Source organism: Emys orbicularis, chromosome 4, assembly GCF_028017835.1.
Source record: "Emys orbicularis isolate rEmyOrb1 chromosome 4, rEmyOrb1.hap1, whole genome shotgun sequence".
Classification (NCBI taxonomy): domain Eukaryota; kingdom Metazoa; phylum Chordata; order Testudines; family Emydidae; genus Emys; species Emys orbicularis.
Window position 1 is genome coordinate 29,322,535 of NC_088686.1, and position 13,050 is coordinate 29,335,584.

The following is a 13,050-nucleotide window of genomic DNA, read 5'->3' on the forward strand; positions in this document are numbered from 1 at the left end:
CATAAGCATTTGTGCTTGTCATTTATTGCAGCTGCAGACATGCTAGTGCAAAATTATGAATTAGAAAAATGGCAGCCAGGTTGCAGTCCAGATGAAAATTAGATTTTAGTGACTTGACCAAAGAGTCACAGAAAGTCCAGTGCCAGAACTGAGAATAGAAACGGTCTGTTGCTTCCTAGCAATTTGCTTCAACCATGGGGCCATACTCCCTCCCAGATAATTGTTACTTATTTCAAAACGTGTCAGTGAAACTGTATGTAGTGTGTGTAGTAAAGTAACAAGACAACATTGTAGCTGGTCTCAACAGCAGAGAACAATAGAGGTCACCATTGACTTACAGTAAGAAATCACTTCAGGATCCATTTTAGAACAATTAGCAGATGCACAGAGACAAAAAGCACGACCTATTTTCTCCTGGCATGATTTCAAAACTCAATAGCATGAACAAAGCCAGGTACCGGAACAGACTGAGTAAAATAATTTTAAAGGTTGCAATTTTGAGTATTCTAGCACAAATAGGGGAAAAAATCTCTCATGACAGAATAAAAACAAAACACAACTAAACAGTATAAATTTTGAAATGGAAAAAAAGAAATTTCTCTTTGCCTTACAACATTTGTCACATGGAATAAAACATCAATTTTTTATTTATTAATATGGAGATATACCTCTCTCATAGAACTGGAAGGGACCTTGAAAGGTCATTGAGTCCAGTCCAGTCCTGTCCCCTGCCTTCACAGCATGAGCAAGTACTGTCGCTGACAGATTTTTGCTCCAGATCCCTAAATGGCTCCCTCAAGGATTGAGCTCACAACGCTGGGTTTAAGCAGGCCAATGCTCAAACCACTGAGCTCTCCCTCCCTTTTTTGTTAGAGATTTTAATTAGTTGGCAATGCCTATTTCTCTTGCTCAATCCAATCAACCTGTTTTAATAATAATAATAATATTAATAAATAACAACAACAATAACATATAATAAAAACACATTACAGGATGTCCAGGAAGTTGAAATGCCCTGCATGCTGTACTTGTTTAGTGTTCTGTATTGCACAGGCTACATTACATAGCCTAGTGTTAAAATCTTTGTAAGAAATTTGTGAAGAAATTATCTGAATTTACAGTCTGGGGATAAACATTTAAAATCAATTTTACTTACAAACTTGGTGTCCTAAAATAATCAGTGTTTTCAAAACAGAAAAACAATCAGAATAGGGTGACCAGACAGCAAATGTGAAAAATTGGGACAGGGGATGGAGGGTAATAGGAGCCTATATAAGAAAAAGACCCAAAAATCGGGACTGTCCCTATAAAATCGGGACATCTGGTCACCCTAAATCAGAATGATAAAAGAGGATAAAATACAGCACAAGTGTGATCCTTACTGTATCCTTACATCAAATGTTCCTGTGACTGATTGAGGGAGCAGAGGTGTGGAAATGAAGGTAATTGCCCACAATTCTTTCTCTGAGTCCTTGGCTCAGATCTTCAAAGATATTTAGGTGCCTAACTCCCACTGAAATCCGTAAGTGTTAGGTGCCTAAATACCCTTGAGAATCTGGGCCCTTTTGCTTATTTTCCATGAATAACCTTTCAGTTTAGAACTCTAATTCCCCAACGTACCCTTTAGTTGAACTTCCCCTAATCAGAAACAAATTGTTTCTTTAATGGTGGCCTGCAAAGAATTTTTAAGGATTGTTTTTTCTGCTAAATTTTACTTCAGAAATTATTAAGAATGCCAATTTCCACCAGTGCTCCAGACATAAGTGGAGAAATAGACCCATGTGTTGTGACAACTCCCACTGCATAGGACTGAACAGCTGTTCTTTCCTAGGTTCTGTCAGAGGATATAATTATTCTTCTAAGAAGAAGCAGAAGGATGCCCCTTGTATGCACTAGAAGAAATACCTAGTCATTTTGTTGTGTTTAATAATGGGGACAGTGTGCTCAATGTCAGTCAGAGGTTCACCCATGTGACACAGATGATGAAATATTTTGCACCTCTATAGCACCTTTCATTTCAGGTTCGCAAAACCCTTTACATATATTAAATAAGCCTCACAATACCCCAGTTGGGCAGTAGAAAGCCCTCCACCAGGGCCACCTATTTGGCCAAATGGAAGCGAGTCACCTGCTGGATGGCAAATAAGGGTTTTTTTCCTGAGCGAGCCCTGTTGCAGATCATGCTAGACTACCTCCTGCACCTCAAGCATCAGGGCTTGTCGCTCTCATCTGTCAAGGTCCATCTAATGGCCATTTCGGCCTTCCACCCACTGCTTGAAGGCAGTCGGTTTTCTCTCAGGATATCACAGCCAGTTTCCTCAAGGGCCTGGAGCGCTTCTACTTGCACGTCAGGGATCCTGGTCCTCCATGGGACGTGAATCTGGTGCTCTCGCAGCTCACGGGCCCCCCTTCGAACCTTTGACTCCCTCCTGTCTCCTTCTCCTCTCCTGGAAGGTCGAGTTCCTGGTCACGGTCACATCAGCCTGCTGGGTATCTGAGATTCGGGAGCTCACCTCGGAGCCGCCTTACATGGTCTCCTACAAGGACAAGGTCCAGCTCAGACCGTACCTGGCCTTCCTTCCTAAGGTGGTCTCTCAGTTTCATTCAAGCCAAGACATTTACTTACCGGTCTTCTTTCCAAAGCTGCGTAAGTTGGAGGAGGAGCGCAGGCTACATGCCCTAGATGTCAGGAGGGCTCTGGCCTTCTACATTGAAAGGATCAAGCCATTCCGCAAGTCGATGCAATTATTCATCGCTGTGGCCGACAGGATGAAAGGTCAACCTGTTTCCACTCAGAGGATTTCCTCCTGGATAACTGCCTGCATTCACCTTTGCTATGATCAAGCAAAGGTGCTGCCCCCGGCGATCATCACCGCACACTCTACCAGGTGCAGGCCTCTTTGGCAGCCTTTTTGACCCAAGTGCCTATCCAGGACATCTGTAGGGTGGCCACCTGGTCGTTGGTCCATACCTTCACGTCCCACTATACATAGGCGCCAACTTTCTCTGGCACCGATGGGTGCCCGTGCCCCCCCCTTTCCCCGCCCCGACTCCACCCCATCCCCGCTCCTGGTTCCGCCCCCATTCCAACCCCATACCCAAAGTCCCCGCCCTAATTCCGCCCCCTCCCTGCCCCTATTGGATCCCTTCCCCAAATCCCAGCCCCGGCCCAGCCTCTTCCCCCAGCGCACTGCGTTCCCCCTCCTCCCCCCTCCCTCCCTGCCCCACGAATCAGCTGTTTCATGGCACAAGCGCTGGGAGGGAGCGGGGAGAAGCAGGATGTGGCGGCGCGCTCGCAGAGGAGGCGGAGGTGAACTGTAGCAGAGGGGTGGGGCGGGGCCACGGGGAGCTGCCAGTGGGTGCTGAGCACCCACCAATTTTTTTCCGTGGGTGCTCCAGCCTCGGAGCACCCATGGAGTCGGCGCCTATGCCACTATGCGCTTACCCAGCAGGGCTGGGGTGATGCTGGTTTTGATAGAGCAGTACTGCAAGCCGCCAAGCGGTGAACTTTGAGTCCATCTCCATAGATACTGTTTGTGAGTCACCAAAAATGGAATCGACATGAGCAAGCACTCGAAGAAGGAAAAAACGGTTACTTACCTTTTGTAACTGTTGTTCTTCGAGATGTGTTGCTCATATCCATTCCATTACCCGCCCTCCTGCCCCTCTGTCGGAGTTGTTTGCAAGAAGGAACTGAGAGGGCGTAGGGCCGGCGGCGCCTGATATAACTCGGCATGAGCGTGGCACTGTAGAGGGTGCCCCAGCTGGCCCAACGGATCCTGCTAAGGCAAAACTCGCCGACAACTCTGCATGTGGGTGTGCACACACCTAGAATGGAATTGACATGAGCAACACATCTCAAAGAACAACAGTTACGAAAGGTAGGTAACCGTTTTTTCCTATTTGTTTGCATAGTGCCTAGCATGAAGCCTCTATCCTGATTGTGGCCTATAGGTGCTACTGTAGTATGTTCATAATTTGAACCCATCAAGTTATACATATGGTTAATTCATGAATACCTGTGTTATTACAATTACAGTGGAGCACCCCTAGGGACCCACAACTCAAAGAACCTCAGTTATTGTACATGGTGAGTAACCTTCTCTTTCTTTCCCTCCCCAACTTTCCTCCTATTGTTTGTCACACTCACTTGCTGTGTCTGGTCTTAAATCAAACTGTAAGCACTTTGAAGCAGGGACATATCATCTAATGTGTTTGCACAGTGCCTAGCACCATGGGCCTAATCCTAATTGTGGCCTTGATCTTAAGTGGGACCTTTGAGTCTGACAACAATACAAATGATTATAATTATTCTGAATCCTTCCCATGTCACTGAATTGGGCACAAATAAGGCTCAGTCATTTCTGTCTATCCTGGACCACTCTTTGCATGTCCTTTGTGTTGTAAAGTCCCATATGCTTTCCCTCCCTCTCTGAGTATGTTGAAAGGAGGGATTCTTTTGGTCAGAGCCTTCTGCATGATTCTCTAGCTGCCCAAAGGCATGCCAGCTGTGGCAGTTGCTTTACATATCTCAAATATTTTCATTTTCTTTTCTGGATAACTTTAGAGATAAGGGGTTGTTGAACTCTTTGAAGAATCTCAGCATTTGTCATAAATTAATTCCATGTAATAGTTTTCTAAGGCATTTGCTTTCAAAGGCATTAGACATTCATCTGTACCTTTGGTGGATTTCCAGCTTTATATCCATGTGAGTTGGAAATAATATTTGAGTTGAAGATTTGTAGTTTGGCCTTTAAGTTGTAGATTTTTGATGACCAAAACTTATGTAAACGTTGCCATTTTGTGACATGATATCCTTCTGGACATCCCCATTGGCTTTCATGTTACTGCCAAGATATGCAAATTAATAATATTAATAATTAATATGATTGATATTGCCCCATTCCTGCAGAGAGAAAAATAATATTTTTTTGGCTATAGCTTACTGAGCCTCCTGAATTTTACAGTGCAAAGATACATGCAGAGGACACAATATACAGCAGCATGCACATTATGCCATTGAAAGTGAATTGCAGTAGATGAGAAGTGAATTAAGGAATGAATAATTACTTCAGTAGACCCAGGGTTAAGGTAAGAATGAACTCTGCTAATGCTCAGGATGTGGGGAGAGGCAAACTTACAGATCAGCTGGCAGAAGTAGAATGATTGAGGTCAGTGATACCTGTTAGATTTCTGACTTTAGTGGAGTTCCTGAGATGCAAAATTTAGTGTGTGCAAGTGCTGGCAAGTCTGTAAAATACCTCACACTGGGCTTATAGGAAAATTTTGCTGCTGGCATCTAGGATAGAAAATGGACTAGAAAGAAGCACTTGTAATGGGGTGAGATCTATCAGCTGTTCCCAACTGACACAGTACATCCTGGTTCCAACAATCCACCCTGTCTCCTGCCTATCCGCCCCAGTGTGTGTATGGGAGGGAAGGGGGTAATGGCATGGAACCTCAGGCTTCCAAAATTCTTTCTATCTCTAGTTCCATTTACTGGGCCACCAACTGCAATGGAGTCTTTGGGTTCCAATGTTCCACCCTGTCTGTTGAAGGATGATGCTTGCTATTTGAATGGCAGTACAGGTGAAAAGCACATGACCCCATGTATGCACTGCATTACACATGCAGTTTGTCTGCACCCACCAGTGAGAGTACAGCTGTGGTGAAGGCCGACTCGTCAGGCTCCAACTGTGTTGCACATAAAATGGACCATCCCAAGGCTGCGATTCTTCAATTGGACGCTGCTGCACAGCAGCAACTCATGCAGCTCACCAAGGCTACAGGAGGCCGTAGGAAGGGGCTGCTGTTATCCAAATGCTGACCAGGCCCAGGTAAATCTTTTCTGGGACTATCATCACTAGGACAGGGGTAGTAAACAGGGGGCCTATGGGCCAGCAGATGCTTTTGAACAGAACCCAAAATCATTTTACTTACTTACTTACTTACTATTTTATTATTTTCTCTGGAGTCTGGACCTTGACCAAGAAATATAGACCTTGACAAAAAACTGACTACCCCTGCACTAGGACACCATTGTGTCAGTGTGATGACCTCCCCCACCAGAAGTGCTGGAACTAAGGGTGCAGGGGATGCTGCTGCACCCCCTGGCTTGACGTGGTTTCCATCATATACAGCATTTGCAGTTTGGTTCAATGGCTCTCTGCACCCCCATTATACAAATTGTTCCTGTACCCCATCCCCCATCACTGCCCAGGGTGATAAGAGGGGCAGCTCTGTGATGAGATACCCCCATCCCACTGACTGCCCAGGGAAGTAGGAGGAGGCATCTATGTGGGGTAACCTTCCCCCCGCATAGGGAGGTAGGGATGCCAATTTTGCTTGCACCTATTCCTGGAGGTTTAATCACATGAGCTAATCTTTAATTAAAAAATAATCTTTTAATTCTTGGAGACTCCAGGACAATCCTGGAGGGTTGGCAACCCTAGTGGGAGGGGGCAGCTATGCGGTACCCCCCCCCGCCCTTATGTAGGGAGGTGGGAGGAGGCATCTGCGTGTGATACTCCCCACCTGTGCAGGGAGAGGGCATCGGCGTGTGATACCATCTCGCGCCACGCAGAGTTCAGCAGGGAATTGAGGGAGAGAAGGAACACACGTGAGTCCGCGGAATGCTCCAGCCGTCCCAAGCGTTTGCTGTCTCCTGTCACCTAATTGGCCTTTCTGTAAACCTTTGACCTCTCACCCCCCTTTTTACTCCAATCGCCTCACTCCTTTCATGGACGGGGGAGGTGGAGGGTGTGAGCTGTGGGGGATGGAATTCTCAGAGCACGAGTACGCTGCTTGCGTTGGGCGGGCCTATTGTTGTGGGCGGAGGGCTCGGGGCGGTGCTCTATTTGCGTAGGGCCGGCCTCGCAGGGGGAAGGGAGGGCAGGAGGCTGTCCCGGGCCCAGGTGAATGGAGGAACCTGACAGCTGGGGGGAGTGAGGCGGCGGCGGGGAAATGGCGGCGGGAGCAGCACAATGAGACGCGGCCTGTAGCGGGGAAGCTCTGGGCTGGGTCCAGTCCGGAAGGTAGGAGGCGGCCCTGGCATGTGCCCTCGTCGACGGCTTCATGGCGGGCTCGGGGCCCCAGCACCGGGGATAGGCAGCTTCTGCCGGGCGAGTGGTCACGGCCCGCTCCGGACATGTGCGCGGCTCAGCCCCCTTCCCCAGCCCTTGGCGCCCGGCTGAGCCTCCCTTCTCTCCCGCCCGCTGCAACGCATGGTCCACCTGCCGGAGCCGCGCAGGGCCCCCGGCACAGCCCCCCGCCTGGCACTGCCTACCCCGGGCCCAGCCATCCCCCTTGCCGCCGTGGCCCCGGCTCAGTGGAGCCCACGGCGAAGGGTCTCTGACGGGGGCCTGCGTCCCAGCCCTTCTCGCTGGCTTTGTCTTCTCTCGCCCCAAGGCCAGCAGCACTTGGGGCCTGCTGAGGCGTGTGCGCTCGGGTCCTGGGCCCCGTCCCGGACACCGCTGCCCGCTCAGACAACAGGCCTGTGGTTCCCGGGAGCTGTTTCCCCACCGCTACTCAGGGACCGTCTGCTAAAGGGGCCCTTGTTCTGGGTATGAGTTGCGGGCGGAGGAGAGAAGTAGTTATAACTTAAAACTCGCCAAGAGTAATATTTTAAGGATCTTTATTTTCTTTCTCTTCCTTCGCCACCTCCCCCTGTTGAAACGGCGGGGGGGGCCTGCATGCTGTAAATATACAGTGATAAAATTGAAAGATCCTCCTCCAAAACCTGTATGTAAAATATTACAAAGTGAAAGTAGTGCCATTAAAGCATTTAGATATTCTAGTGCCATATGCTATAGAAAGCTCTACAGTAGGGGGAAAAAAAGTGGGTCATGTATTGATATAACCTGAAACAAACTCAGACACTTCTTTGTGTATTGGTTTTCTTCCAGAGGTAACAGGCCTTCTTTGGTAGAAGGTATCTTGTTGATTAGGTATCAGGGGGTAGCCGTGTTAGTCTGTATCCACAAAAACAACAACGAGTCCGGTGGCACCTTAAAGATTAACAGATTTATTTGGGCATAAACTTTTGTGAGTAAAAAAACCTCACTTCTTCAGATGCAAGATTAGGTTGATTAGGTTAACTTTGATCACTAAAAACTTAGATCTTTTGCACTTAATATTATTAGTTGTGGCTGTTCAGTTTTTTTTAACATCAAATGATTGTTTAAGCCCAGTGACAATGCATTCCATTAGTGGGTGAGAGAGATCCTGGCAATTTAGTTTACAAATCTAGGCACCTCTTCTCCCTTCCCCCCCACAAAAGTGAAAAAAACCTTGACCTATATCTTTAGTCAGCCAGTCAGTATATGTTTAGTGATGCTCATCCTCCTTCTCCTGAACCATTGTCCTGTGTCTTGTTTTTCTCTGCTAGATTGTAAGTTCATTGGGACAATGAACATGTCTTTTATATTTGTGAAGTGCTATGTACAGAAGCAGTGTTACATACATATTTTTAATAACGGGTTTTTTTTGATGGTTTGATGTAGGCACATATGGGAATTGAGTATATTTTAAAATACTTTTCTAAAGGGAAGGACCTTCTACACTGGTCACATCTTGTGGGGTCACAATCTGTAGTACTTAATGAAAAATATGAAAATATTCCTCTTTAGTCCTAAGTAGCTCACCCAGTAAAAAGTTGTGATTTTTTTTCCTGTTCCTTCACTTTTAATTCATAGAGATAATGGTGCTCAAAACTATTAGATTGCACTAATGAGAGATTTCCCCATTCAAATATTCTGTAGCCTAGGAAAAAGTCCAGTGATGATGCATTTCAGGCACTGAGCCTGGAGTTAAAAATTTTGTATCCATATTTCTGCTCACTTCATAGCCTTTATTATTGAGTAAGGCCTTATATCCTGCTCAAGAGGTCTGTAAAATATCATTCCTTCCCATTTTACAGATAGCTAACTTGAGGTCATTTCCAGCAGAGCTGAGGGTAGAGCATGAGCCTTACCAATTCATCCACACTCTTTCATTATGTGTTTATCAAATTAATGTTCCTATCTCTCACTAAATGCCATGCTAACCACAGGAGAAAGTAAATCAGGAATGTTTGTCTATTCTTTTTCTTAGTATAAGAACAATAGGACAACTGGTGAGACTGAGAGATTGAAAGTTAAAAATGATAAATGGAAATACTTTTTCACACAATGTGCCATTAGCCTGTAGGTCTAACTGCATGATATAGTTGAGAGCAAGAGCTTAAGAGGATTAAAAAAAATTATACAGCTATATGGATAACTAGTTATTGTAAATATGAAGAGTATAGGCAAGAGTTTTGGGAAGAATATAAACCCTCATGCATAATCTAATCTCTGACTGTTCGGAATAACTACCTATTGCAAGGTTGTTTTCTTGGTCTTTTTCTTTTTGTATCTTCATCTGAAGTATCTGGTACTGGCCACTGTTAGTGACAGAATACTAGAATAGATGGACCACTGGTCTGATCTAGTATGATGGTTCCTTTATTCCACTCCCAGAACCAGAGGTTCATGATCTCCAAAATTCTGCTGCTATCTGGCAAATATTGTGTCACTTACTGATAATGTGTCCCATCTCCTTCTGGTGCTTAGTTCATGTAGAGCAGAGTCGCTCAACCTTTTCAGATTACCACCCCTTTTTTGAAGTAAAAAACATTCACAATCCTCTTACGTTTTTTACTCTTATTTTATGTAAGTGCATCAATTTTTAACAAGCCTATTTAATTTGTGTTTGTCTTTCAAGAGGATGAAAGAGAACACTTGAGCTTGAAGGGTAAGGGTATGTGGGAGTGGGGAAATTATATTTTCTTTGGTTTAGATAGAAATTTTATTACAAACACTTTGTAACTCCCCTAGGAGTCATGACAAACTGGATGAGAAATGCTGACATAGAGGTAGGTACTACTTTAGCTCAAAAGATAGAGGTTTGTGGTGGGAATCTGAAGGTCTAGTATTCAAACGGTGCTGGTGACTTATGTGGGGAGAGCCTTATGGTTGTACATGATGAAATTTCTAGTTTCAGTTTTCTGTTTAAAAGATGGTTAGTTTACACAATGTACAACTGTTTTTTGTTAATCATTTATAGAGCAGCACACTAGAAAACTCAGGTGTTCCACAGTTTGGTCAGTTGTCACACATTTTCAGGTTTGAAGGGTTAGCAGTATGCCCAGGATCATCTCTTGCTGCTTTTGCTCTTTACTACAGATTGCATCAGCTTAGTGAAATTGATTTGATTTTTTTAAGGGTATGTCTACACTACAAAATTATGCCCACTTAAGTTATGTCAACATACAGCCACTGCAGTAATTAAATCGTTTTTGCATGTCCACACTACACTCCTTGTGCTGGCAGTGCACATACTTACCAGGAGTGCTTGCACTGATTTAACTGTCATTGTGGGACAGCTTATGAAAGGTGGTAACAGTCGATGTAAGCAATGCAGTGTCTGCACTGACTCTGCATCGACCTAACTATGATGATCTAAGCACTACACCTCTCACAGAGGTGGAGTTATTAAGTTGGCATAGTGGGCAAGTTACATTGGCAGGAGCAACATTTTAGTGTAGATGCTTACTGAGTTAGATCAATGTAAGCTGCTAAGTTTCATATTGCTGATACTCTTGGGGTAGGGGAGCTGTAACATAAGTCTCAAGAAGGTTGCTTTCATTGACGCGCCTGCTTATGTTCAGGAACAGCAGCGACAACAAACGTGTCTTTTTACTAGTGGACAGGAAAGAGGCAGAAAAATAGTAATATCTCTTCTTAGGTTGTCTGCAACAATCTTGTTGTGTGGAGACTAGATTATGTGTTGCTTTCTTCCAACTCATCCTGACTCAGTGTGTCCTTGGCCAATTCACTTAACTTCTCTGCACTTCTGTTTCTCGTATGTAATATGAGAATAATTGTTACCTCACAATATAGGGATAGAGGAGCATTGTTAAAGATGTGACAATAACATATTCTCGTGTGTGTGTGTGGTTTTTTTTTTTTTTTGGTTTTTTTTTTTAGTGTAAACTCTATTATAAACTTTTCTGGGCTTGGGTTTGTTTAGAGAAAACTACAACATTTGCTTAGGGGTTAACATCCCTTAGTAACTGATATTTTAAAAACTAAGTTCAGAGCCATTATGGTTTAGTGCAGGGGTCGGCAACCTTTCATAAGTGGTGTGCCGAATCTTCATTTATTCACTCTAATTTAAGGTTTTGCGTGCCAGTAATACATTTTAACCTTTTTAGAAGGTCTCTTTCTATAAGTCTATAATATAGAACTAAACTATTGTATGTAAAGTAAATAAGGTTTTTAAAATGTTTAAGAAGCTTCATTTAAAATTAAATTAAAATGCAGAGCCCCCCAGACCGGTGGCCAGGACCCAGGCAGTGTGAGTGCCATTGAAAATCAGCTCGCTTGCCGCCTTCGGCACGCATGCCATAGGTTGCCTACCCCTGGTTTAGTGGATAGGCTGGATAGGCTGCTGACTTGGGGACTATCCCTAGCTCTGTCACTGAACTGCTGTGTGACCTTGGGAAGTTACTTAGCATCTGTGCACCTATTTTTCCTTCTTTCCTTTGTATATCCTTTCAATTTATATTGTTAGCTCTTTGGAGCAGGGATTGTCTTTTACTGTGATTGTACGTTGTCTAGATGATGATGCCTGTAGATATAAATGTAATACAAATTGGTAGTAAAACATGTTACCTGGGAATTTTCTTAGGCAACAGGCCCTTAAAAATGTTAGTTTGAAATTTGTGTGTGCCATGTAGTTAAAAGTATGATCACTAATAGAGGATGCTTGGTGTAGGTTTTTTTAATTTATGGGGATAGCAATAAGTGTGGTTATCTCCAAGATTTTAAAAATAATGGTGCTATCTGAGTTGTATACATGGATGCAAGAGAGAGACGCAAAGGTTCCCTATAGCAGATTTTTTTTAAAAGTGGCTTCTACCATTTTTATTGCTTTATACTGTGTAAAGAGGGCCTGAAAAGTTCTTTCTAAAAAGGAAAAAAATTAGAAGTATTTGGATTACTAAAATTGGTCTTGCCACTGTTGCTGGAGTACTTCTTGGTTGTCTCAGAGCAGGTGTATTGTGAGCTGTCTTGATTGAAGTGGCAGGGGTGTACAATTTTTGGCTAGGACTTCCTTTCTTCAGAATGTTCATTATTAACTGGTGTTAAACAGGTGTTAACAAAACCAAATTATTTTTAACAGCCATTCTAAAAATTCCTTCCTTTTTCAGTTGCTCAGCTTTCACTCTCCTAATTCATATATTATAATATCATTAGTTCTCCAGTCACCATAGGCTTCCAGATTGGGCCACCTGAATCTTCTGTTTAAGACAAAAACATCTTTCAGATTTTATAAATTGTAGAGAAGCAAAAAAGCACAGTGAACTTTGCAGGTTACCTTCAAAGCGTTTAAATTTTAGTTGAGGTAGGTCCACTAATCCACTCTTCACAGGAGTAAGACATCAAGGGCAATTCACCCTTTGAAAGTTAAAATTACCACTTGCTGTTAATATATCTTAAATTTGGATCAGTTCAATTCACAAGGCTGGATCAAGGTATTTTAAATCCTAGGATTATGCTTTGAATAAATAAATACATTTTATTAGACAGAACTGAAAGTAGTTGGGAAACCATCAGAAGATGCTCAGTATGGTGGAATTTCTCTTGAACAGTGGTAACTAGAGCATTTAATCAGGAATTTTCCTACTGGGATCTTTTGGGAAAAAGCGTGAGCTGTAACAGATGACAAAATTTTGGAGGAGCAGGTGTTTTTTGGAAGATTATAGGCGTTCTAGGCCTGTACTTTACCTTGAAGTAGTTCATTGAAAGGAACTGGGAGAAGGCCAAAAAGGTTTGAGCTTCATTGGTCTTGGAAAGACATGCAATCAGGTCCCAAGAGACAAGTAATTTTCTCTGTGGCTTACTTAACACAGTTAGTGCTTTACTTGTGTAGGACCTGAGATGTGAAACCTGTGTCTTGGTTAATAGTGAGTGCTCTGGCAAAACTGCAGTCTGTTCAGGGCTGCATTTTACTTATGCAGAATGGAAG

The 13,050-nt window shown here is 43.8% G+C and overlaps 1 protein-coding gene across 1 annotated transcript in view; it reads left to right on the forward strand.

Moving 5' to 3' along the window:
• The first annotated feature begins 6,899 nt into the window (after positions 1-6,899).
• DICER1 (dicer 1, ribonuclease III) overlaps positions 6,900-13,050 on the forward strand; it is a 96,321-nt gene continuing 90,170 nt past the window's right edge. Inside the window, 1 exon segment of the mRNA XM_065404308.1 lies at positions 6,900-7,034. The gene's annotated coding sequence lies outside the window, so the exon portion shown is untranslated.